The 23,216-nt window shown below is 46.0% G+C and overlaps 2 protein-coding genes across 2 annotated transcripts in view; both read right to left on the bottom strand.

Annotated features, from left to right (window-relative positions):
* Positions 1-23,216, bottom strand: part of GNB1L (G protein subunit beta 1 like) — a 716,249-nt gene that overhangs the window by 283,589 nt on the left and 409,444 nt on the right. The gene's annotated exons all lie outside the window — the stretch shown is intronic.
* TXNRD2 (thioredoxin reductase 2) overlaps positions 1-23,216 on the bottom strand; it is a 186,295-nt gene that overhangs the window by 32,115 nt on the left and 130,964 nt on the right. The gene's annotated exons all lie outside the window — the stretch shown is intronic.

Here is a 23,216-nt window from a genome sequence, read left to right as displayed (position 1 = left end):
TGGCGCTATAGAGTTAAGTCCTCTTTTTCTCAGAAGAGGCAATTTGCATATTTAAATTCCCAGAGGAGCATTGTACGGCAAATAAGCCTCCTTACCTTGACAAGCCAGAGATGGTATGTCACTCTCCATAAGGAGAAACGTTACCCCTTAGACCCCAGTCCAGAGCCTCTCACCTAGCCAAATCAGTTCTCATGCTTCGCACTGACAAGGGCCAACAGCCCGAAACACCGTGTCTGCGAATTGAGATACTGATTTGGCTTTTATCCTAAGTCATATTGCACGACTCGTTAAAGGGTTGATTGTGACTTGTAGGATCGCTATTTCCAACAGGTGGCGCTATAGAGTTAAGTCCTCTTTTTCTCAGAAGAGGCAATTTGCATATTAACCATTAAAGATTTACAACAAAATCACATGTCAATTATTTATCCGGAGAACTCTTGAGTAAATAATATACCAAACCATCAAATTTAGATTAAATAGCTATTTTTATTTATCGCCATAAGACCAAAATATGAATACCAATAAATACAAAGGTCATATATACAATTTCATGTGAATCCTACTAAAGTGCAATTTTCTGACACAGGGTAGAGCAGGTTAAGCTGCAAATGTTAGGGCAAGCAATGGGGGATCATCTTGTTTCATGTATATTATATACTGACAACTTCATATATTATTGCTGAAACTGATAGTTACCCCTTATATTGCCATATTAACCCCCTCCATAGTGGATAGCTAATGAAATAAAGTGCCAAGTGCTAAAACCCATTATCCACATTATATACTAAACACAGCTTAATTCCTCATTATATCTATTCAGAACAGAAATGTCATTTACCCATAGTGAGATGAGGCGTCCTGTTTCCAGCCTGTGTCAGGGTCCCCAACGCTGCGTTTCGCGTGCAACGTGTGCCGCTTCCTCAGGTCAATACTCATTTTACATTTTTGCAGTTAATTAACCCCCCAAATGGAGACCATACCAAGAGCAGACAACAATTCCCCATCCACTTTAGATAAAACTAGGCAAAACCCGTCAATTTCAGCAGACTACCTAATATGTGTAGGAAAAGAAGTTGAATCTGCCCTATACCTAGCAGATGATAGCTGTGTTAATCTGCCATGATCTGCCTTTTACAGCAGCGACTGGAACTTAGTTCCTGCTGTGAACATTTACAGATTACAATCCAGAGGCGCTCCAATCAATGCGCCCATAGGCTTCCCTGTGATGTGATCTTGAGGTGTCAATAGGTTGCCATGGCAGCCAGGGATCTGCTGAAGATACCATGATGTTGCTCATATGAAAACCATCCTATGGCTGGCTTTCCTAAGGTTACAGTGATTTATACTATATACTGTAATACAATGGTAGTGCAGTATATAGTATAAGCAATCAGACAATCGCAGATTGAAGTTCCCCAAAGAAACTGAATTTTTTTATCCATTTAGAACGCTATTAAAATGCAGAGATAGGGTTAATCTTCAGGTTAATATCATTATGAATGTACTCGGCAGCAATACAGAAAGTGCCGCAACCGGGAAAAATGAAGTTCATTTTCTCCCGGTTGCCCCTGGCTTTCAGTCATGGAAGTGTGCTGGTGTGGCTACTGTCACCGCTCACAGCACTGAGAGCGGCAGCTGTAGGGCACATCCTGGCACTGACTTACAGCCAACTCAGCAATGCATCAGTACAGAGCCGGTTGTCAGTACGAGCTGTGAGCGGTGACTGGAATTGCTACAGGCACGCCTGCAAGACTAAAAGTAGCAGTATCTGGGCACCATACATTCAGTACAGCAGCCATGCCCCTTCATATCACCATGAACCTACATATTAATCATGTACCGCAGAAGGATATCTTTTTGTTAAGAAAACTACTTCCTATGCTTACTTCAAACTGCAGCTGAATGAGTAAAACCTTACGATATAGATTGCATACACACATACACAATGCTCAAAAAAATAAAGGGAACACTAAAATCCCACATCCTAGATATCACTGGATGAAATATTCCAGTTGTAAATCTTTATTCATTACATAGTGGAATGTGTTGAGTTAAAAATTATCAACGTAAATCATAACTAATATCCCACAGAGGTCTGGAGTTGGAATGATGCTCAAAATCAAAGTGGAAAATGAAGTTACTGGCTGATCCAACTTCAGTGGAAATGCCTCAAGACAAGGAAATGATGCTCAGTAGTGTGTGTAGCCTCCACGTGCCTGTATGACCTCCCTACAACGCCTGGGCATGTGTTATGATCTGGTGACCTTGGAGCCGCATGAGACTTTCTCAGGAGTAGGTGGAACCTATACTGACCGCAAACCCTAAACTGTCACCGCAACTAGAAGTAGCCGTGGGGTGTACCTAACACATCCTAGACACCTCGACACAGCCGGAGGACTAATTAACCCTATAGATGGAAATGGGAATTCTATCTTGCCTCAGAGCAGAACCCCAAAGGATAGGCAGCCCCCCACAAATATTGACTGTGAGTATTAGAGGAAAGACACACGCAGGCAGAAATCAGGATTTAGCAAAAGAGGCCACGCTACCTAAATAGAAAAGGATAGGACAGAATACTAAGCGGTCAGTATTAAAACCCTAAAAATATCCACAGCAGATGATACAAAAATTCCACCATCTAACTAAAGACATGGAATGTATATCTGCATCTCCTGAGAATCCAACTTGACTGAAATATCCAAACACAGTCTAAGCTGGACAAGAAAAAACATTGAATAGTACTGAATTGTAAAGCACACAGCATGTGTGCTGCAGAAACAAAACCAGACACTTATTTTTGCTGATTTGGCAGCAGGGCAGGAGGAACCAGACAGAGATGCAAAACCTCCAAGAACAATGGACAAGGGCTAATGAATCCTGCACACCTAAATATCCCAGTCAGAGCTGCAATCAGCAGGGACACCTGCCCAGGATTGCAACCCAGGGACAACTGCATTACTACCAACAACCACCGGAGGGAACCCAAGAGCAGAATTCACAACAGTACCCCCCCCCTTGAGGAGGGGTCACCGAACCCTCACCAGAGCCCCCAGGCCGATCAGGACGTGCCAGATGAAAGGCACGGACCAAATCAGCAGCATGGACATCAGAGGCAAAAACCCAAGAATTATCCTCCTGGCCATAACCCTTCCATTTAACAAGGTACTGAAGCCTCCGCCTCGAAAAGCGAGAATCCAAAATCTTCTCAACCACATACTCCAACTCCTCATCAACCAACACAGGGGCTGGAGGATCAACAGAGGGAACAACGGGCACCACATATTTCCACAATAAAGATCTATGGAAGACATCAAGGATAGCAAAAGAAGCCGGAAGGGCCAATCGAAAAGACACCGGATTAATAATCTCAGAAATCCTATAAGGACCAATAAAGCGAGGCTTAAACTTAGGGGAAGAAACCTTCATAGGAACATGACGGGAAGACAACCAGACCAGATCCCCAACCCGAAGCCGGGAACCAACACAACGACGACGGTTAGCAAAACGTTGAGCCTCCTCCTGAGACAATACCAAATTGTCCACCACATGAGCCCAAATCTGCTGCAACCTGTCAACCACAGAATCCACACCAGGACAGTCAGAAGGCTCAACCTGCCCCGAATAAAAACGAGGATGAAAACCAAAATTACAAAAGAAGGGCGAAACCAAGGTAGCCGTACTAGCCCGATTATTAAGGGCAAACTCGGCCAATGGCAAGAAAGTCACCCAATCATCCTGATCAGCAGACACAAAGCATCTCAGATAAGTTTCTAAAGTCTGATTAGTTCGCTCGGTCTGGCCATTTGTCTGAGGATGAAATGCAGAAGAAAAAGACAAATCAATGCCCAGCTTAGCACAAAAGGCCCGCCAAAACCGAGAAACAAACTGGGAACCTCTGTCAGACGCAATATTCTCCGGAATACCACGCAAACGAACCACATGCTGAAAAAACAACGGAACCAAATCAGAAGAGGAAGGCAATTTAGGCAAAGGCACCAAATGGACCATCTTAGAGAACCGGTCACAAACAACCCAGATGACAGACATCTTCTGGGAAACCGGAAGATCAGAAATAAAATCCATAGAAATATACGTCCAGGGCCTCTCAGGGACCGGCAAAGGCAAAAGCAACCCACTAGAACGGGAACAACAAGGCTTGGCCCGCGCACAAGTACCACAGGACTGCACAAAAGAACGCACATCACGTGACAAAGAAGGCCACCAAAAGGACCTACCAACCAAATCTCTGGTACCAAAAATACCAGGATGGCCAGCCAACACAGAACAATGAACCTCAGAAATCACTCTATTAGTCCATCTATCAGGAACAAACCGTTTCCCCACTGGACAGCGGTCAGGTTTGTCAGCCTGAAATTCCTGAAGAACCCGTCGTAAATCAGGGGAGATGGCAGAAAGGACCACCCCTTCTTTCAGAATGCCGACCGGTTCAAGGACCACAGGAGAATCAGGCAAAAAACTCCTAGAGAGGGCATCAGCCTTAATATTCTTAGAACCCGGAAGATACGAGACCACAAAATCAAAACGGGAAAAAAACAAGGACCATCGAGCCTGTCTAGGATTCAGCCGCCTGGCAGACTCGAGGTAAATCAGATTTTTATGATCGGTCAAGACCACAATACGGTGCTTAGCTCCCTCGAGCCACTGTCGCCACTCCTCAAACGCCCACTTCATAGCCAACGACTCCCGATTGCCAACATCATAATTGCGTTCAGCGGGCGAAAACTTACGGGAAAAGAAGGCACACGGTTTCATCAAGGAACCAACAGGATCCCTCTGAGACAAAACGGCCCCTGCCCCAATCTCAGAAGCATCAACCTCAACATGAAACGGAAGAGAAACATCCGGTTGACGCAACACCGGGGCAGAAGTAAATCGGCGTTTAAGCTCCTGAAAGGCAGAGACAGCCGCAGAGGACCAATTCGTCACATCAGCGCCTTTCTTCGTCAAATCGGTCAGGGGTTTAACCACACTGGAGAAGTTAGAATGAAACGGCGATAAAAATTAGCAAAGCCCAAAAATTTCTGAAGGCTCTTCACAGATGTGGGTTGAATCCAATCATGAATGGCCTGAACCTTAATTGGATCCATCTCTATAGATGAGGGAGAAAAAATGAAGAACAAAAAAAGAGACCTTCTGCACTCCAAAAAGACACTTAGACCCCTTCACAAACAAAGCATTATCACGAAGGATCTGAAATACCATCCTGACCTGTTTCACATGAGACTCCCAATCATCGGAAAAAATTAAAATGTCATCCAAATATACAATCATAATTTATCAAGATAAGTCCGGAAGATATCGTGCATGAAGGACTGAAAAACAGATGGAGCATTAGAGAGCCCGAATGGCATCACAAGGTATTCAAAATGGCCCCCGGGCGTGTTAAACGCAGTTTCCCATTCATCACCCTGCTTAATACGAACAAGATTATATGCCCCACGAAGGTCAATCTTCGTAAACCAACTAGCCCCCTTAATCCTAGCAAACAAATCGGAAAGCAGAGGTAAAGGGTATTGAAACTTGACCGTGATCTTATTCAAGAGGCGATAATCAATACAGGGTCTCAAGGAGCCATCTGTTGTGAACTGTGTTTCTTGGCTCCCTCTTGTGGTCACTGGCGGTATTACACTTGGATCATCTTTCTCCAGGTTGGTACCCACCTGGTTCGTTAGGCCTTGGGTGTTCTTATTTAGACTTCCTGGAAACTCAGTCTAGTGCCTGGAATCGATGTAGTCAGTCTATGTCTGTTTGCTCCTGACTCCTGGTCTCCTGTTCTTTGCAAGATAAGCTAAGTCCTGCTTTCTTATTTTTGTTTATTCGCTTTGCTTCTATTTTGTTCCAGCTTGTTCATAATGTGATTCCTGATTTTTGCTGGAAGCTCTAGGGGGCTGATATTCTCCCCCCACACCGTTAGTCGGTGCGGGGGTTCTTGGATTTTTCAGCCTGGATATTTTTGTAGGGTTTTTGCTGACCGTATAAGTCTCCTTCCTATTTTCTGCTATTAATTAGTGGGCCTCTCTTTGCTAAATCTAGTTCATTCTTACGTTTGTCTTTTCTTCTTACCTCACCATTATTATTTGTTGGGGGCTTGTATTATAACTTTGGGGCCCTTTCTCTTGAGGCAAGTGAGGTCTTATTTTCTCTGAAAGGGTTAGTTAGTTCTCCGGCTGGTGCGAGACGTCTAGAATCAACGTAGGTACGTTCCCTGGCTACTTCTAGTTGTTGTGCTAGGATTAGATATACGGTCAGCCAAGTTACCACCTCCCTATGAGCTGGTTTTTGTGTTTGCGGACTTAGCTGGAACTTCTGAGATCCTCTACCACTAGGATCATAACAGTATTCCAGGCCGAAAGTGAATATTTATTGCATTGCAGAAGCGGGATTAAGGGTATGTTTCCACGTTCAGGAAACGCTGCTTGTTTGATGCTGCGCAGAGCTGCAGCGTCAAACAAGCAGCGTCCAGATGTTCCAGCATAGTGGAGGGGATTTGATGAAAACCCGTCTCCACTATGCGTGGAAACCCGCACGCGGCGGCCCTGCGACTCCGGACATGCTGCGCGTCTTTTCAGATCGCAGCATGTCCGTACACCTTGCGGGGACGCAGCGTCCCCGCAAGGCATATCACAGGGCCCTATGGGAGCGAGCGATCATCCCGGATGTGAAGAGTTAACACATCCGGCATGATCGCGTCCCAGAAAAGGGGCGGGGCTTAGCGCCGAGCGGCTTCGCCGCTGCGGCGATACCGCCGGCCATCCTGACAGTGAAAACATACCCTAAAAGAAAAGAAGTTCTGAGTTTTTTTTTTTTTTTTTCTTCTTCCCCTTTTTCCTGAGTGGCTTGAAGCTCTGCTGCAGACATGAATGTTCAGACTCTGATTACTAGTGTGGATCAGCTTGCTGCACGAGTGCAGGGCATTCAGGATTTTGTTATTAGTAGTCCTATGTCAGAGCCTAAGATACCTATTCCTGAGCTTTTCTCTGGTGATCGATTTAAATTTGGGAATTTTAGGAATAATTGTAAATTGTTTCTATCTTTGAGACCGCGTTCGTCTGGAGACTCAGCTCAGCAAGTTAAAATTGTTATCTCTTTCTTGCGTGGCGACCCTCAGGATTGGGCATTTTCATTGGCGCCAGGAGATCCGGCATTGGCAAATATTGATGCGTTTTTTCTGGCGCTCGGATTGCTTTATGAGGAGCCCAATCTTGAAATTCAGGCAGAAAAAGCGTTGCTGGCTATCTCTCAGGGCCAAGATGAGGCTGAAGTGTATTGCCAAAAATTTCGGAAATGGTCCGTGCTTACTCAATGGAATGAGTGTGCTCTGGCCGCAAATTTCAGAAATGGCCTTTCTGAAGCCATTAAGAATGTGATGGTGGGTTTTCCCATTCCTACAAATCTGAGTGATTCTATGGCTCTGGCCATTCAGATAGATCGGCGTTTGCGGGAGCGTAAATCTGCTAATCCTCTGGCAGTGTTGTCTGAACGGACACCTGACTCAATGCTATGTGATAGAATTCAGACTACAAAATCATAGACTTCAGAATGGGTTGTGTTTTTACTGTGGTGATTCTACACATGTTATCTCAGCATGCTCTAAACACCTAACAAAGATGGTTAGTCCTGTCGCCATTGGTAATTTGCATCCTAAGTTTATTTTGTCTGTAACTCTAATTTGCTCATTGTCTTCCTACCCTGTAATGGCATTTGTGGATTCAGGTGCTGCCCTGAGTCTTATGGACTTGTCGTTCGCCAAGCGCTGTGGTTTTGTCCTGGAGCCTTTGAAAAATCCTATTCCTCTTAGAGGAATTGATGCTACGCCATTGGCGGAGAATAAACCGCAGTATTGGACACAAGTGACCATGTGTATGACTCCTGAACATCAGGAGGTAATTCGTTTTCTTGTTCTGCATAAAATGCATGATTTGGTCGTTTTAGGTCTGCCATGGTTACAGACCCATAATCCAGTTTTGGATTGGAAGGCAATGTCTGTGTCAAGTTGGGGTTGTCAGGGAATTCATTGCGATTCCCCGTCGGTGTCTATTGCTTCTTCTACTCCTTCTGAAGTTCCGGAGTATTTGTTGGACTATCAGGATGTATTCAGTGAGTCCAGGTCCAGTGCCCTTCCTCCTCATAGGGACTGTGACTGCGCTATAGATTTGATTCCTGGTAGTAAATTTCCTAAGGGACGATTATTTAATTTATCTGTACCTGAGCATGCCGCAATGCGTTCTTATATAAAGGAGTCTTTGGAGAAGGGACATATTCATCCATCCTCTTCCCCTCTTGGTGCGGGATTCTTTTTTGTAGCCAAGAAAGACGGGTCTTTGAGACCTTGTATAGACTATCGGCTTCTGAATAAAATCACGGTCAAATTTCAGTATCCTTTGCCACTATTGTCGGACTTGTTTGCTCGGATTAAGGGTGCCAAGTGGTTCACCAAGATAGATCTTCGTGGTGCGTACAACCTTGTGCGCATTAAGCAGGGAGATGAATGGAAAACTGCGTTTAATACGCCCGAAGGTCATTTTGAGTACTTGGTGATGCCTTTTGGGCTTTCTAATGCTCCTTCTGTGTTTCAGTCTTTTATGCATGACATCTTCCGGAAGTATCTAGATAAATTTATGATTGTTTATCTGGATGATATTCTGGTCTTTTCTGATGATTGGGATTCTCATATAAAGCAGGTCAGGATGGTGTTTCAGGTTTTGCGTGATAATGCTTTGTTTGTGAAGGGCTCAAAGTGTCTCTTTGGAGTGCAGAAGGTTTCCTTTCTGGGTTTCATTTTCTCCCCTTCTATAGTAGAGATGGACCCAGTCAAGGTCCGAGCTATTCAGGATTGGACTCAACCCACGTCTGTTAAGAGTCTTCAGAAGTTCTTGGGTTTTGCTAATTTCTACCGTCGTTTTATTGCTAATTTCTCTAGCGTTGTTAAACCTTTGACGGATATGACCAAGAAAGGTTCTGATGTGGCTAATTGGGCTCCGGCAGCCGTGGAGGCTTTCCGGGAGCTGAAGCGCCGGTTTACTTCGGCGCCTGTTTTGTGCCAGCCTGATGTCTCACTTCCCTTTCAGGTTGAAGTGGACGCTTCTGAGATCGGTGCAGGGGCTGTTTTGTCGCAGAAAGGCTCTGGTTGCTCTGTGATGAGACCTTGTGCTTTTTTTTCTAGGAAATTTTCGCCTGCGGAGCGGAACTATGATGTTGGAAATCGGGAGTTGTTGGCCATGAAGTGGGCATTTGAGGAGTGGCGTCATTGGCTCAAGGGAGCTAAGCATCGTGTGGTGGTCTTGACGAATCACAAAAATTTGATGTATCTCGAGTCTGCTAAGCGCCTGAATCCTAGACAGGCTCGTTGGTCGTTGTTTTTCTCCCGTTTTGACTTTGTGGTCTCGTACCTGCCTGGTTCGAAGAATGTGAAGGCCGATGCTCTTTCTAGGAGTTTTGTGCCTGACTCTCCGGGAGTCTCAGAGCCAGCTGGTATTCTTAAAGAGGGAGTTATCTTGTCGGCCATTTCTCCTGATTTGCGTCGTGTGTTGCAGAGATTTCAGGCTGGTAGACCTGACCCTTGCCCACCTGATAGACTGTTTGTTCCTGATAAATGGACCAGCAGAGTTATCTCCGAGGTTCATTCCTCAGTGTTGGCGGGGCATCCTGGGATTTTTGGTACCAGAGATTTGGTGGCTAGGTCCTTTTGGTGGCCTTCCTTGTCGCGGGATGTGCGTTCTTTTGTGCAGTCCTGTGGGATTTGTGCTCGGGCTAAGCCTTGCTGTTCTCGTGCCAGCAGGTTGCTTTTGCCCTTGCCCGTCCCGAAGAGGCCCTGGACACACATTTCCATGGATTTCATTTCAGATCTTCCGGTGTCTCAAGGTATGTCTGTCATCTGGGTGGTGTGTGATCGCTTTTCCAAGATGGTCCATTTGGTGCCCTTGTCTAAGTTGCCTTCCTCTTCTGATCTGGTTCCTTTGTTCTTTCAGAATGTGGTTCGCTTGCATGGCATTCCTGAGAATATCGTGTCTGACAGAGGATCCCAGTTTGTGTCCAGATTCTGGCGATCTTTTTGTGCTAAGATGGGCATTGATTTGTCGTTTTCATCTGCCTTTCATCCTCAGACTAATGGCCAAACGGAGCGAACCAATCAGACACTGGAGGCTTATTTGAGATGTTTTGTTTCTGCGGATCAGGATGATTGGGTGACCTTCTTGCCATTGGCTGAGTTTGCCCTCAATAATCGGGCTAGTTCCGCTACTTTGGTTTCGCCATTTTTCTGCAACTCTGGTTTTCATCCTCGTTTTTCCTCGGGTCATGTTGAACCTTCTGACTGTCCTGGGGTGGATTCCGTGGTGGATAGGTTGCAGCGGATTTGGAATCATGTGGTGGACAACTTGAAGTTGTCACAGGAGAAGGCTCAGCGTTTTGCCAACCGCCGCCGCGGTGTGGGTCCCCGACTTCGTGTTGGGGATTTGGTTTGGTTATCTTCTCGGTATGTCCCTCTGAAGGTTTCCTCTCCTAAGTTTAAGCCTCGTTTTATTGGTCCTTATAAAATTTTGGAAGTCCTTAATCCGGTGTCTTTTTGTTTGGATCTTCCGGTGTCATTTGCCATTCACAATGTGTTCCATAGGTCTCTGTTACGGCGGTACGTTGTGCCTGTGGTTCCGGCTGTTGACCCTCCGGCTCCGGTCTTGGTTGAGGGCGAGTTGGAGTACGTGGTGGAGAAGATCTTGGATTCTCGTCTCTCTAGACGGAGGCTTCAGTATCTGGTCAAATGGAAGGGCTATGGTCAGGAGGATAATTCCTGGGTGGTCGCCTCTGATGTTCTTGCGGCCGATTTGGTGCGTGCCTTTCACGCTGCTCATCCTGATCGCCCTGGTGGTCTTGGTGAGGTTTCGGTGACCCCTCCTTAAAGGGGGGGTACTGTTGTGAACTGTGTTTCTTGGCTCCCTCTTGTGGTCACTGGCGGTATTACACTTGGATCATCTTTCTCCAGGTTGGTACCCACCTGGTTCGTTAGGCCTTGGGTTTTCCTATTTAGACTTCCTGGAAACTCAGTCTAGTGCCTGGAATCGATGTAGTCAGTCTATGTCTGTTTGCTCATGACTCCTGGTCTCCTGTTCTTTGCAAGATAAGCTAAGTCCTGCTTTCTTATTTTTGTTTATTCGCTTTGCTTCTATTTTGTTCCAGCTTGTTCATAATTTGATTCCTGATTTTTGCTGGAAACTCTAGGGGGCTGATATTCTAACCCCACACTGTTAGTCGGTGCGGGGGTTCTTGGATTTTTCAGCGTGGATATTTTTGTAGGGTTTTTGCTGACCGTATAAGTCTCCTTCCTATTTTCTGCTATTAATTAGTGGGCCTCTCTTTGCTAAATCTAGTTCATTCTTACGTTTGTCTTTTCTTCTTACCTCACCGTTATTATTTGTTGGGGGCTTGTATTATAACTTTGGGGCCCTTTCTCTTGAGGCAAGTGAGGTCTTATTTTCTCTGAAAGGGTTAGTTAGTTCTCCGGCTGGTGCGAGACGTCTAGAATCAACGTAGGTACGTTCCCCGGCTACTTCTAGTTGTTGTGCTAGGATTAGATATACGGTCAGCCAAGTTACCACCTCCCTATGAGCTGGTTTTTGTGTTTGCGGACTTAGCTGGAACTTCTGAGATCCTCTACCACTAGGATCATAACACCCATCCTTCTTAGCAACAAAAAAAAATCCTACTCCCAACGGTGAAGAAGATGGCCGAATATGTCCTTTCTCCAAAGACTCCTTAACATAACTCCGCATGGCGGTATGTTCAGGCACAGACAGGCTGAAAAGTCGGCCCTTAGGAAACTTACAGCCTGGAATCAAGTCAATCGCACAATCACAGTCCCTATGCGGTGGAAGGGAACTGGACTTGGGCTCATCGAATACATCCTGGAAATCAGACAAAAACTCTGGAATTTCAGAAGTGGAAGAAGAGGAGATTGACATCAAAGGAACGTCATTATGAACCCCCTGACATCCCCAACTAGTCACAGACATAGACTTCCAATCCAACACAGGATTATGTGCCTGCAACCACGGAAAACCCAGCACGATAGCATCATGTAAATTATGCAACACCAGAAATCGACAATCTTCCTGATGGGCTGGCGCCATGCACATGGTCACCTGTGTCCAGAACTGGGGCTTATTTTTAGCCAAAGGTGTAGCATCAATGCCCCTTAAAGGAATAGGGTTCTGCAAAGACTGCAAGGGAAAACCACAACGCCTGGCAAACTCAAAGTCCATTAAGTTCAAGGCGGCGCCTGAATCCACAAACGCCATGACAGAAAATGATGACAATGAGCAGATCAAGGACACAGATAATAAAAATTTAGGTTGTACAGTACTGATGGTAAATGAACTAGCAATCCTCTTTGTACGCTTAGGGCAGACTGAAATGACATGAGAAGCATCGCCACAATAAAAACACAACCTATTCTGACGTCTGAATCCCTGTTGTTCCGTTCTAGACAGAATCCTATCACACTGCATTGACTCAGGCATCTGCTCTGAGGACGACGCCACAGCGCGCACAGTTCTGCGCTCCCGCAAACGCCGATCAATCTGAATGGCCAGAGACATAGAATCACTCAGACCGAAAGGTGTGGGAATCCCCACCATAACATCTTTAACGGATTCAGAAAGATCCTTTCTGAAAATTGCCGCCAAAGCATCATCATTCCATTTAGTCAACACAGACCATTTTCTAAATTTCTGACAATACAATTCTGCCGCTTCTTGACCCTGAGACAGGACCAACAAGGTCTTCTCCGCTTGAGCCACAGAATTTGGTTCATCATATAATAATCCTAAAGCCTGAAAAAAGGCGTCTACATTAAGCAAGGCCGGATTCCCAGATTCCAGGGAAAATGCCCAATCCTGAGGATCACCACGCAGCAGGAAGATGACAATTTTAACCTGCTGAATGGAATCACCAGAGGATCGAGGTCTCAGAGCAAAAAACAGTTTACAGTTGTTTTTAAAACTCAAAAATTTGGACCTGTCCCCAAAAAACAAATCAGGAGTAGGAATCTTAGGCTCTAAAACTGGAATCAGAACAATATAATCAGAAATACCCTGTACCCTAGCAGCAAGCTGATCTACACGAGAAGCTAATCCCTGAACATCCATGCTAGCACAAGACTCCTCAGCCACCCAGAGAAAAAGAGGGAAGAAAAGACAAAGCAGGCTACAGAAAAAAAAATGGCTCTTTCTTCCCTTCTTCTGAGATGCATTTAACTCATTGTTGGCCAGTTGTACTGTTATGATCCGGTGACCTTGGAGCTGCATGAGACTTTCTCAGGAGTAGGTGGAACCTATACTGACCGCAAACCCTAAACTGTCACCGCAACTAGAAGTAGCCGTGGGGTGTACCTAACACGTCCTAGACATCTCGACACAGCCGGAGGACTAAATACCCCTATAGATGGAAATGGGAATTCTATCTTGCCTCAGAGCAGAACCTCAAAGGATAGGCAGCCCCCCACAAATATTGACTGTGAGTATTAGAGGAAAGACACACGCAGGCAGAAATCAGGATTTAGCAAAAGAGGCCACGCTAGCTAAATAGAAAAGGATAGGACAGAATACTAAGCGGTCAGTATTAAAACCCTAAAAATATCCACAGCAGATGATACAAAAATTCCACCATCTAACTAAAGACATGGAATGTATATCTGCATCTCCTGAGAATCCAACTTGACTGAAATATCCAAACACAGTCTAAGCTGGACAAGAAAAAACATTGAATAGTACTGAATTGTAAAGCACACAGCATGTGTGCTGCAGAAACAAAACCAGACACTTATCTTTGCTGATTTGGCAGCAGGGCAGGAGGAACCAGACAGAGATGCAAAACCTCCAAGAACAATGGACAACTGGCAAGGGCTAATGAATCCTGCACACCTAAATATCCCAGTCAGAGCTGCAATCAGCAGGGACACCTGCCCAGGATTGCAACCCAGGGACAACTGCTTTACTACCAACAACCACCGGAGGGAACCCAAGAGCAGAATTCACAACAGGCATGCTTCCTGATGAGGTGGCGGATGGTCTCCTGAGGGATCTCCTAACAGACCTGGTCTAAAGCATCCGCCAACTCCTGGACAGTCTGGCGAGCACATGGACGGATGTGCGGCCCTCCAAAGAAATGCCACCATACACCATTACTGACCCACTGCCAAACCGTTCATGCTGAAGGATGTTGCAGGCAGCAGATCGCTCTCCATGGCGTCTCCAGACTCTGTCACATCTGTCACATGTGCTCAGTGTGAACCTGCTTTCATCTGTGAAGAGCACAGGGCACCAGTGATGAATTTGCCAATCCTGGTGTTCTGTGGCAAATGCCAAGCGTCCTGCACGGTGTTGGGCTGTGAGCACAACCCCCATCTGTGGACGTCGGGCACTCAGATCATCCTCATGGAGTCGGTTTCCAACAGTTTGTGCAGACACATGCACATTTGTGGCCTGCTGGAATGTATTTTGCAGGGCTCTGACAGTGCTCCTGCTGTTCCTCCTTGCACAAAGACTGAGGTAGCGGTCCTGCTGCTGGGTTGCACCCTCCTACGGCCCCCTCCACATCTCCTGGTGTACAGGCCTGTCTCCTGTAGCGCCTCCAGCCTCTGGACACTACGCTGACAGACACAGCAAACCTTCTTGCCACAGCTCGCATTGATGTGCCATCCTGGATGAGCTGCACTACCTGAGCCACTTGTGTGGGTTGTAGAGTCCGTCTCATGCTACCACGAGTGTGAAAGCACAACCAACATTCAAAAGTGACCAAAACATCAGCCAGAAAGCATTGGTACTGAGATGTGGTCTGTGGTCCCCATCTGCAGAACCACTCCTTTATTGAGTGTGTCTTGATAATTGCCAATAATTTCCATCTGTTGTCTATTCTATTTGCACAACAGCATGTGAAATTGATTGTCAAACAGTGTTGCTTCCTAAGTGGACAGTTTGATTTCACAGAAGTTTGATTTACTTGGAGTTATATTCTGTTGTTTAAGGCTACTTTCACACATCAGGTTTTCAGTGTCAGGCTAAATCCGGCTAATTTAAAAAAAAAACGGATCAGGCAAATGTTGCCGCCGGATCAGGCTTTTTTCCCATAGATCCGGCAAATCTGCCGCTTCCGGTTTCTTGAAAAAACGTCCATAGCAACGTTTTTTGTCTCCGGCGAAAAAGCCTGAAGCGCCAGATCCAGCGCTTCCGGCTGTTTGCTAGAATGGAAGCCTATGAGAGCCGGAAGGTGCCGGATCCGGAAAAAGGCGGATCCGTCGGCCTGATCCGGTTTTTTAAACTGAGCATGCTCCAAATTTTTTTTAATCCAATGATCTAGATATGCTAGTTGGATCCGTCGTATCAGTTTTTCACAATCTGCGCCGGATCCAGTTTTTCCAACATTCGCCGGATTTAGCCTGACACTGAAAACCTGATGTGTGAAAGTAGCCTTTGTGTTCCCTTTATTTTTTTGAGCAGTGTATATATCTATATCTATTTCAACAGATATGGTATTGCTGCATCCACAAAAGCATGATCATAATATAAATTAACTAACCAAATCGGTAAAAATTGTAAAAGAGATAAAAAAATCAAAACACAAAGATTTCGACTTTTTGATAGAAAAAAGGCAGTAAACAGCATCTAAGAAGAAAATGCCAGCTATAAAATTATATATTTTTTTTGAAAGCCCAATTTTTTTTATTACTTAAAGGGGTTGTCTGGTCAAAACCGATAAGTGTGCAGTCATTCTGGGATTTCAGTCCCAGAGGGTATGTATGAGTTATACATACCCCTGGCCAGTGGGCGTGCCTTACTAGAGGGTGTGGCCTTGCGCTATATTGTGCGCGCGCTGGGGGATTCATAAATGTGCAGTCACACAGAGTGACTTTAGACTTATCTGTTTTGAGTAGACAACCCCTTTAAAGCATAAAAAAAGTATGCATGTTTGAAATTGTCTGCAATTACACTGATCTGGAGAATCATATTGCAGGTAATTTTTATGCACAATGAGCGCCATAAAAACAAAACCCCAAAAAATAAATAAGGAAATGCTGTTTTTTTTCACAATTTCACAGCACTGCAAGGTAAATTAGATGGTGCCATTCTAAAGCTTCTTTTAAACATACCGGGTTTTTTGCGGCTCGTTATTGCGGGCTTTTTTTGTGGGTCGTGTTGCCGGAATTTTCACAGTCTGCCGCAATAATGGACTGCAAAAAATTTGCGGATCGCCGTTTTTCGGAAAATAGTGAAAATATGGAAATAGTAATGGAAAAAAAAGGTGTTCCGCAAAACTGGAAGTCACGGTGCACCGCAAAAACAAGCTTCCGTTGTTTTTGCGGCCCCATTGATTTTCAATGGGGGCCCATGTCCATAAGCCGTGAAAAAGATAGAACAGGCTCGATCTTTTTTCACGGGCGTAAATACGGCCCTCGTGGCCATACGGCACACAGTGAAATTATTGCGGCCCGTTTTTGCGACCCCATAGAAATCTAACGATATGTGTAAAAGAAGCCTAAAGTACAAATCATCTCATAAAAAAAGACTTTGTATGTCTATGCTAGGTCGATGAAAAAATAAGAAAAGTTATATTTCTTGAAAGAATACGGGAAACATCTAAAGCGCAAAAGCAAAAAAAAATTTTTTTTAAATCAGTCTTTAACCCCTCTCTGACAACTGATGTACTATCCCGCTCAAGTGACCTGGGCCTTACTTCCCATGGACGGGATAGTACGTCATACCGATTGGCCACACACACGCGTGGTGTGCGGCCGAGTGTCAGCTCATTCTCACAGCTGACACCTAGCACTCAGTGCCAGGAGCGCTCACAGACCGCTCCCGGGACACATTACCCCCCAAACACGATCACAGCCCCTCTGCCTTTGGATCAGAGACCCCGCGGCGTAATATACGGTCCCGATCGCTGCCATGGAGACCCGATGTCGTCATGACGACATCCAAGTCTCCAGAGCTGAGAAACTTCCTGTCATGCGCAGTGCAGCGCTGACAGCTTCTATAGCATGCAGATCTGCATGCTATAGAAGCGATCAGCATGAAAAGAATGATTGTCCCATAGTGGGACACAGTGTAAAAGTTAGAATGAATTAAAAAAAATTTTTTTTTTAAATAATTGTAAAAATATTTTAAAAAATAATAAAAATAATAATAACAAAATCAATATTTATTCTATCAATAAATAAATATTTGAATGAAACAAAAAAAAATCTAAACAATACAAGTACACATATTTGGTATCCCCACGTCTGTAATGACCGGCCCTATAAAACTGTCCCACTAGTTAACCCCTTTAATGAACACCATAAAAAAAACAAAAAAAAAACCAAGGCAAAAAGCAATGATTTATCATACTGCCGAACAAAAAGTGGAATAACACGCGATCAAAAAGACGGATGTAAATAATCATGGTACCACTGAAAAAGTCATCTTGTCCCACAAAAAACAAGCCACCATACAGCTCCATCACCGGAAAAATAAAAAAGTTATAGCTCTCAGAATAAAGCGATGCAAAAATAAAGAGACAGCGCACATTTTTCAAAAAGTGCTTCTGACCAATGGCGTGTTAATAATCACTATTTCTAGCCCCTCCACCATAGGGAGGGTGCCGGAGCAACAAGTATCCTCAGTTGCTAACTTCCGGTTCCTGCTAGCATGTGCTTCTGTTTCTGAAGTTCTCTGCCAGTGCTCCGCTTACACTATTTGTCTCCGCAGACTAACTGCTACCCGTTACCTGGCTTTCCTGGACGATCTCCAATCTGCCTACTCCAGTTCCGTCTCGTCCCGCCATTCAGTTACCTGAACCTCTGGACAATGTCAGTACCGCTGGAACAGCTTCTACCCGTACCCCGGTACCCACCGGTTAGATCTACGTCACCCGCTAACCCTGCTTGTCCTTCTGTCCCACTGGGTCAGCTACCACGAGTCCAGGGTTTCACTGGAGGTAGCACCCCTGTCCCCCAGGCATCCCATTCGGAGCCTGTTCGAGGGGGTCTTACCATGGGTGTCTGGGGCTCACGTATTCACACCCTCTTTAGAGCCCCCCAAGGTTCCACGTTAAATTACAATATAAACTAATGTTAACTTCACCATCTGTGCCTCCATTTTCATTCGTTACAGATTGCTCTGGCCATGGAACCCGCTCAATCCAAGACACCTCCGGCCGTGGAGCTATGTCAAGAGGTTACCCGTCTGAGGGGTCAACAGGACAAGATCACAACTTTTCTGCACAACTTGTCTACTCCTATGGATACCCTGGTTTCTTCAACTGTTCCTGTCTTTGCCACCGGCATCCAGGTATCTAATTGCACAGCAAGTAAAGGTCCTCGCCTAGCGGCTCCCACCTGCTTCCGTGGCGATCCCGTTCAGTGTTGGGGGTTCATTAACCAGTGCACGCTACACTTTGAATTCCTGGGACATATGTTTGCTTCTGATCGGGCTAAGGTGGGCTTCATTATGTCTCACCTTGACGGAGAGGCCCTCACCTGTCTGAATCCGCTGTGGGAGAGAATGGATCCTCTGGTTACTAATCTTCAGTCTTTTCTAGAGGCATTCCCCAGGACCTTTGATGAACCTACGTCAACAGCTTCGGCTCTTCCTCGACTACGTCAGGAGGCTCGTACTGTGGCCCAGTATGCAGTGCAGTTCCGTACCCTTTCATCTGAATTATCCTTCTGGGAGGGTCTTTTAAGAAGAATTAAGGATGAGTTGGTGGGACGGGACGTGCCTACTACTCTGGATGACTTGATTTCCCTGGCAGTCCGGATAGACCTACGGTTTCAAGAACGAGCCAAGGAGATCAGACGTGAAAAGGGGTCCTACCACCCGGTTGCTAGTACTCCTAAACCAGCGACCTCCCTGACTTCATTCCCCTCGCCTATGGCTATGGAAGTAGATCGAGTAAGCTTGAGTAACCACCACCAGGAGGGGAGCTGTTTCTACTGTGGCAGTTCCGAGCATTTTATCAGCTCCTGTCCAAGGAAGTCGGGAAACTCCAGTGCCTAGGGTCTGTAGGAGAGGCAGCCCTAGGTAAGGATCATCTCTCTCCACCACTGCAAATAACAGTCTCCGTGGTCTTTGGCAAGATAAAATTTTCGGAACTCTGTCACTTGCAATCTGGAGCCGCCAGAAATCTCATTCAGCAGGCGGTCGTGGATCATTATCAGATACCAGTCCAGCGCCTTCCAGAACCGTTGCAGGTGACATCCATGGATGGCAAACCCCTGTCCGAGTCCATTCGGTTCCAGACTGTGCCTGTGGAACTCCGGGTAGGTTTAACGCATTCAAAAAGAATTCGCTTTTATGTGTTGCCTGGTTCGTCTCACCCCTTGCTTTTAGGTCTACCCTGGCTCCGGATGCATGAACCAGTCTTAAATTGGAAAACGGGAGAGGTTCTGTGCTGGGGAGACTCCTGCTTGGATAGGTGTATCATCCCTGTTCGACCTGTTCTTCCTCCAGCCCAGTCCACTGCCCTGCCGGACCTACCCTCCTCTTACTGGGCCTTCGCTGACGTCTTCTGGAAAAAGGAGGCAGAGAAATTACCTCCGCACAGGTCGTATGATTACCCGATTGATCTGCTCCCCGGAACATCTCCCCCTCGGGGGCGAATCTATCCTCTTTCTCAAGCAGAGACCCAGTCCATGTCTGACTACATTCAGGAGAACCTGGCCAGAGGATTTATCCGGAAGTCATCCTCGCAAGCTGGAGCAGGATTCTTCTTCATGAAGAAAAAAGATGGATCTCTTCGGCCCTGTATCGATTACAGGGGGCTGAACCAGATTATGGTAAAGAACACGTATCCGATGCCGCTTATCTCAGAGTTGTTTGATCATCTTAGGGGTTCTAAAATCTTCACCAAACTGGACCTCAGAGGGGCCTACAACCTAATACGTATTCGTAAAGGAGACGAGTGGAAAACCGCTTTTAACACCCGGGACGGACACTACGAATACCTGGTTTTGTCGTTTGGCCTAAGTAATGAACCTGCAGTTTTTCAGGAATTCATAAATTATATTTTCAGAGATCTCCTCTATTCATTTGTTGTTGTTTACCTGGACGACATCCTGATCTTCTCTGCAGATTTAGCCTCTCACCGGAGACAAGTACGTCTGGTCTTACAAAGACTTAGGGAGAACAGACTTTAATTTGAAAAATGTCTCTTTGAACAATCCTCTCTACCTTTCCTTGGTTATATTGCCTCGTCCACAGGATTAAGATCTATCCAGAGAAGGTATCTGCCATCCTTAAGTGGCCTCGCCCATCCGGTCTGAAAGCAATACAACGGTTCCTGGGGTTCGCAAACAATTACCGTTTATTTATTCCACCCTTTTCCACCCGAGTGGCACCCATCTCGGCCTTAACCCAGAAAAGCGCAAATGCCAAGGATTGGACTCCTGAGGCAGAGGAGGCTTTTGTTTCTCTAAAACAGGCCTTCTCCTCCACACCCATTCTTCATCGACCGGATTCAGATAAACAATTCTTGCTAGAGGTAGAAGCTTCTTCCATAGGTGCTGGTGCGGTTCTCACCCAGAAGTCGTCCACCGGTCAGATGGTCACCTGTGGTTCCATCTCGAAGGTCTTTTCTACCTCAGAAAGGAACTATTCCGTGGGAGATCGAGAATTGTTGGCAATCAAGTTAGCCCTGCAAGAGTGGCGACATCTCGTCGAGGGAGCGGTCCATCAGGTTGTCATCTTCATTGATCATAAGAACCTCGCTTATCTCCAATCCGCACAAAGACTGAATCCTCACAGATTGAGGAAGAACCGTAATACGTCATTGAACCGTCCAGGTTTGTGCCCGTAGCTGCAGTTAATCTTGCTCAACCTCCCCCAGGAAAGACTCTTATATCCACTTCAGATCAGAGCCGTGTCCTCCGGTGGGGTCATTCTTCCAAGTTGGCTGGCCATGTCGGTCAGGAAAAGACTTTGCAACTCATCTCCTGTTACTACTGGTGGCCTACCATGGACAAAGATGTCCAGGAATATGTTGCTGCCTGTTCTTCGTGTACCCGCAACAAGACTACTAAGCATCTGCCCTCCGGGCAGCTATTACCGCTCTCTGTTCCTTCAGTTCCCTGGCACCACATCGCGATGGACTTCATTACTGATCTTCCCGTCTCTTCCGGCTGTTCAGTCATCTGGGTAGTGGTGGATCGTTTCTTGAAGATGGCCCATTTCGTTTCGTTACCCGGTCTTCCGTCTGCTCCTGAGCTCGCTGACCATTTCATACAGCACATCTTCCGTCTTCATGGGTTTCCTCTCCACATTGTGTCCGACAGGGGAGTCCAGTTCACCTCCAAGTTCTGGTGAGCGGTTTGTAAATCTGTGCAAGTGGAACTGGACTTCTCTTCTGCATACCACCCTCAATCCAATGGGCAAGTAGAGAGGACCAATCAAATCCTGATTGGATTTCTGCGTCACTTCGTCAATATGCATCATCATGATGACTGGATTAAATTGCTGCCTTGGGTTGAATTCTCGTACAATAATAAAGTAAGTGAATCCTCTGGAAAATCTCCATTTCAGATTGTGTTTGGACTCCAACCCGGGATCCGTCTTCCCATCTCTGGGTCTTCAGGTGTCCCTGCAGCTGACATCTTTACTGGGGAATTCTCGAAAGTATGGAGCGACACCAAGGTCGCTTTGGAGAAAGCCTCACAACGTATGAAGAGGCATGCGGACAAAAGAAGTCTGGATGCACCCATCTTTCGGCCCAGAGATAAGGTGTGGCTCTCCTCCAGGTATATCCATCTGAAGGTGCCCTCATACAAACTGGGTCCCCGCTTTATCGGTCCATTTGAAGTCTTGAAACAGATTAATGCAGGCCTGTACAAAATGAAATTTCCTGCTTCTTTGTGTGTGCCTAACTCTTTCCATGTTTCCCTCCTCAAACCAGTAGTTTTGAGCTCCTTCTTTAAAGACCCAGGTTCCACTCCTGAGCCCGTCAGTGAGGAGGATGTTTTTGAGGTAAAGAACATCTTGGCCACTAAAAGAGTAAGGGGTAAGATTTTTTTATTTGGTGGATTGGAGAGGCTTTGGTCCTGAGGAGAGGTAGCCTAAAGTGAATATCCAGGCCCCTCTCCTTCTGAAAAGATTCTATGCAGGCTTGAAAAAGAGGGGGTGTAAAGAGGGGGATACTGTTACACCTGGTCCGATCCCTGTACCTTCGCAGGGTCCCCATCGGGACTCCCGCTCTGTGCCGCCGGCTCCACATTCTCCTGACATGGCCTCTGCTTCCCCTTCCTCCTCTGCTTTCTGACATGCAGCCAGCAGGTCTTTGGGTGGTGTGCTTAGGTCGCTCGCGCTCGCTCCCGGTCTCTTAAAGAGACAGCGCACATTTTTCAAAAAAGTGCTTCTGACCAATGTCGTGTTAATGGTCACTATTTCTAGCCCCTCCACCATAGGGAGGGTGACGGAGAAAAAAGTATTCTCAGTTGCTAACTTCCGGTTCCTGTTAGCATGTGCTTCTGTTTCTGAAGTTCTCTGCCAGTGCTCCGCTTACACGGTTTGTCTCCACAGACTATCATCTACCCACTACCTGGCTTTCTTGGACGATCTCCAATCTGCTTACTCCAGTTCAATCTCGTCCCGCCATTCAGTTACCTGAACCTCTGGACAATGTCAGTACCGCTGGAACCAGCTTCTACCCGTACCCCGGTACCCACCGATTAGCTCTACGTCACCCGCTAACCCTGCTTGTCCATCTGTCCCGCTGGGTCAGCTACCACGAGTCCAGGATCTCACTGGAGGTAGCACCCGTGTCCCCCAGGCATCCCATTCGGACCCTGTTCGAGGGGTCTTACCACGGGTGTCTGGGGCTCATGTAGTCACGCCCTCTTCGAAGCCCCCGAGATCGTGGTCTCGAGGTTCCACGTTAAATTACAATAAAAACGAATGTGAAGTTCACCATCTGGGCCTCCGTTTCCATTCGTTACAATGACTATGATCAAATCTTTTACTGTACTTTTTTAGTTCCCTTTAGTGATTACTGCATGAGGGTGACTAATACTAGTCTTTTTCAAATGCATGTAATTTGATGACTATGGTTAAAGGTTAAGTTTTAGAGAAGTCAGCCACAGTTATGAGTTCTATGAAATTTGGGCTGATCCATTGAGCTAAGGCTACTCCAGCTACCAATATTAAGTACATTTTTGTGTTATTCACAATTTATTA

Source organism: Ranitomeya variabilis, chromosome 1, assembly GCF_051348905.1.
Source record: "Ranitomeya variabilis isolate aRanVar5 chromosome 1, aRanVar5.hap1, whole genome shotgun sequence".
NCBI lineage: Eukaryota > Metazoa > Chordata > Amphibia > Anura > Dendrobatidae > Ranitomeya > Ranitomeya variabilis.
The sequence above is the reverse complement of the archived record's forward strand: the minus strand, read 5'-3'. Positions and strand labels throughout refer to the sequence as shown.